Raw genomic sequence first — 4,506 nt, 5'->3', positions numbered from 1 at the left:
GTTTTCCAATTTTTTTGAACAAGTTATCACTTTTTCAATTTTTATTGTGTATCTAATATTTGTGAGCAATGGATAAAATGTATCTAATGCATTACTTATAATGGGTATGAAGAGCTATTAGTAGACCCAGATTTGTATTCACATTTAGAAATGGTGTTAGATATATACATTACTGTTATCAAAGAATATACTACTAAAGGTCATACTGTAAACTTCAAGATGAAGTGTATAATGCCCGATCTGTATGAAATGGAGATGATTATAGATCAGTCTCTTATGACTATGTTTTATATGCATGTTGATGTGGATAGGATCAATGTATGTGTGTATGATTTTCATGTAAGTAAGTACAGTACTTCAGAATACCATTAATAAATACTCAAGTTCAGTAATACGGAGAGAAAATATCCAAAGAATGACTAATGTGACTCTAAGTGCAAGTGATAAGACTAGTAGGCCTACGAAGCATACGGTTAGGAGGGGTGGTGCTATTGGTAGGGCTTCTACAAATGGTATTGGTATTGGTCACAAATGCTATTGGTATTGGTCATGAAAATATAAGCATTGAAAATTTGAGTGCTACCATAGTTGATGCAAGAGCTATAGAGGAAGAAAATGTAACAACTATCAGTAGGTCCACTACCTCAGTTGGAGGAAGTGGTAGTACTTCTGGTGCCCCTAGGGCTAAGAGAAACACTACTGCTTTTGCTAAAAGTAAGGGGAAGGAAGTTAGTGAGACAGCACAAGTTGTTCAAGTCATTTCTAATGATGAGGAAGATGAAGACAATGATTATAAAGTTAAAGATGACAGTAATAGAGAATATGTAGAGTCAAAAGATAAGGATAACTGTGATTCAGCTATTGATAATGATGATGAGTTTGAAATGAGAGCACATGATATAGATGGTTAACCAGAGGATGACAGTGATAGAGAATGCAATTCTGATGACTATCATGAATGATATGACAAAGATTATGACAAGGATACAAATACAAGAGTTGACTTTGCTCTACACTCTATTTTTTATGATATGTGCCACTATAAAACTGCACTTCAAACTTATGCTATGCAGGAAAGAATTGATATTTTGAAAACAAAAAATAAGAAGACCAAGGTTATTTCTATATGTAATGGGGACAGTTGCTATTGGAGGATACATGTCTTACATATGAAGGATAAATCCACCTTTAAGATCAAATATTAGGTCCACCATTAACATTTAGTGGTGGACCTAAAAAAATTGTAACTTATAGGTGGATAGCAAGAAAACTTGGTCACATGCTGAAGTCAGATCCAGGCATGAGTGTGAAAAGTATGAAAGCAATTTTACACCAACAATATGATTTTGAAGCACACAATCTACAATGTTACAAAGCACGCAGTTTGGCGAAAGGAGAGAGTGAAGAGAGCTTTGTTAGTTCATATGTAAAATTGCCTAGTTATGTTCATTTGTTCGAGAAGGTCTAATCCTGGTACTTATTTCAAACTTCAACCATATGAGAGACATGAGTTGACCAAACCTCCTCAATTCAAGAGATTATTTGTGTGCAACTAAGCATGCAAAATTATATTTTTGAATGGATGTCATCTCAAAGATAGATATGGTGTAGTCCTCTTGTCTGCAGTTCCAGTAGATTGCAATAATGGATTATATCCTATTGCATTCGGGATAGTTGAAATAAAGAGCAAAAACAGTTGGTCTTTTTTCTCTATTTCCTAGAAGAAGCACTTGGATTGGAGAACTTTGACATGTGCCTCACATTCATGTCAGATAAAGAAAAATGTATATTTTCCTTAGAAACTCTATATCAACTATGGTATTTACTTATTATGAAGTAAATATCAATAACTAATTAAGTATCATTAATTTATTTTATAGAGGTTTACATATGTAATGTCTATCACTTTTTCATATACTCACCATAAAAATTATTGTAGACACCTCTACAATGATTTCAAGAGTCGGCATCCAAGCCTGTTGCTAAGGACATAGTTTTGGAAAGCATGCAAAGCACCCAATGGATTAATCTTCAAGAAGGTAATGGACATGATAAAGGAGTACAACAGTGAAGCACATGACTGGTTAGTAAAAATTAATAATACTTTCATGTGGAGTAGACACACTTTTATTTTAGAGCAAAAAGTGAACACATTACAAGTAATATGACTGAGTTTCAACAACTGGGTAGGAGAATTAAGAAATAAGCTTATATTAACATTGGTTGATGAGATTAGAGCTAAGTTGATGAAAAGACTTGATAAAAGGTATCAAAAAGTTGTTGATATGGATGGGAGGATGACACCAAGCATTAAGAAGAAATTAACCTTGGTCATGGAAATTGCAAGATTTTGTAAGGATATTCCTTCAGGATATGTGGAATTTAAAGTCATTGATGAAAATTCAAGATTTGTGATTAATTTGACAAACAATATTTGTTTGCAAAGTTTGGATAGCTATAAGAATTCCATGTAAACATGTTGCAACATCAATCAAACATATCAGAGGTGGCATTGAAACCTATTGTGGTCCATTCTATACAGTAGAGAAATACAGAATGTCACATAGAGAAATGATACACCCAGTACCAGATTAACAAAATTTAGAAGTTAGTAAAGATATGTAAGGCATCCTCCCCCATTGAAAAGGCTACCTGGTCCTAGAAAAAATAAGAAAAAAGAGCCTGGTGAAGAAGAACCTTCACAAGTTATAAAAAGGGTAATCAGCTTATATGTGACATATACAAATTATTCGGACATAACAAGAGGACTTGCCAGAGAGATCCACTCACCAAGGGAAGGGGCCATCGTTCAGTTAGAAAGATGGTTTCAAGGTATAATTATTTAAAATCCCTAATTATTATATAGGATATATGTTTTCTCAGCATGGTCTTAACTATTTATTTTTGTGACTTAATGTGTAGAGAAAGAAAATAAATGAAGATGTCGATGTAGTTAACAGCTCCCAAATGGTCACCAAATCTTAAACTTCTGTTGCGGACCCTGTTATGAATGCGAAAGAGAAACAAAGGGAAAGAAGGGCTAGAAATACAACATAGATAAAAACACAGAGAGCTAGTGACAGAAGAGATTGTGGAAGTAAAAAATTGGGAACTATTGGTGTTATAATTGTTAGGACTTACTCTGGTTGACATTGGTCTGCAAATAATTGATTTTGGATATTTACTTAATGGGTGAATTTTTAATGGTGTTGTAATATTTTTGGATGAGCTCTGGTTGACATTGGTTTGATACAGATGGTTTTGGATCTTGACTACATGGTCTTAACTCTTTAATGGTATTGTTATAGTTTAGTGCTACTCTTGTTTATTGAGGTTCTATTAATTTTAGACCCATCCTAGATCTCAACATTGATAATAGATAGGTCACAAAGCATTACCATTTAGTTCAGCCCCATTTAGACAATGTTTGAGATTTAAAATGTAACCGCAAGCATACGGATCAGTGTAGCTACGGGTCGAACACAGGGAGAGCAGTCACTTTATTTTTTATTTCTTTTAATAATGCGAAAGTGAACTGATTAATGGTTGTAATCTAATTCTAATTACCGTCCTAAAAATAACGTCCTAACCATTTGTCATCTAAGAATTTAAAGACGCAAGCCACGCAATAAAAATTAAATAAATAAATAACTGAAAATAAACAACCCACGCAATTAAAAATAAATAAATAAATAAAGGAAAAAAAATACTGAAATAAAAATAAAGTAAAAGAAAGGGGATAAAGCTAGAGAGAGACTCACAAGTAGGTTTCTCTACTTAGCCCGAGGGATGCATCATAATATGAGCTTCCCTACTTGACCAGAGAGTCACTCTTACAAGGGTTACTCTACTTGACTTTAGGGAAAGGGAGACAATTAAAATAAAAATAATAAATTGATGGTTCTATGGCTAGGAGGGGAAAAGCCAACACATACACTAGCCATGAACCTTGGGGGAAAGGGATAGCAATAATGTAACGACTGAAAATAAAAATCCTAAATTAAGAAAGAAAGGGTAGTCAGAAGAGGGAATGAGAGGGGGGAGAGAAGACTACTGAAGGAGCCTACTTACTTGAATCAATGCTTGAACTTGAAAAAAAATTGCTCCACGGCTCGTGATCTTGTCACCTAGATCTAAGCCTAGAACTATAAAATAAAAAAAATTACAACTCAATTGCATAAATCATAAACATAAAAAGAACTGAATAAAAATAAAAAAGTGCTTGCATTAATTGACATAAAAAAAAACTATTACAAAAGTGATTAAAGCAAAAATAGAGAAGAACTAAAACCAAAGAGTGAGAGAGGGAGAGAGAGAGCAACTAAAAAAAACTAGAAGAAGAATGAATTGTCCCCCCTCCTCTTACATGAGTTGTATTTATAGGGAATGGGGAGGTAGGGTAACAATTTTCTCTTTCCTAAAAGAGAGAAACCCACAATTGATTGTGAGATCTTTTGAGACAAAAAGTGCTAAGATGGAGGAGAGAGAAGAGAGAAATAAATTTTG

This window comes from Macadamia integrifolia, chromosome 11 (assembly GCF_013358625.1).
Source record: "Macadamia integrifolia cultivar HAES 741 chromosome 11, SCU_Mint_v3, whole genome shotgun sequence".
Taxonomy (NCBI): domain Eukaryota; kingdom Viridiplantae; phylum Streptophyta; class Magnoliopsida; order Proteales; family Proteaceae; genus Macadamia; species Macadamia integrifolia.
This window is presented reverse-complemented; position numbering follows the sequence as displayed.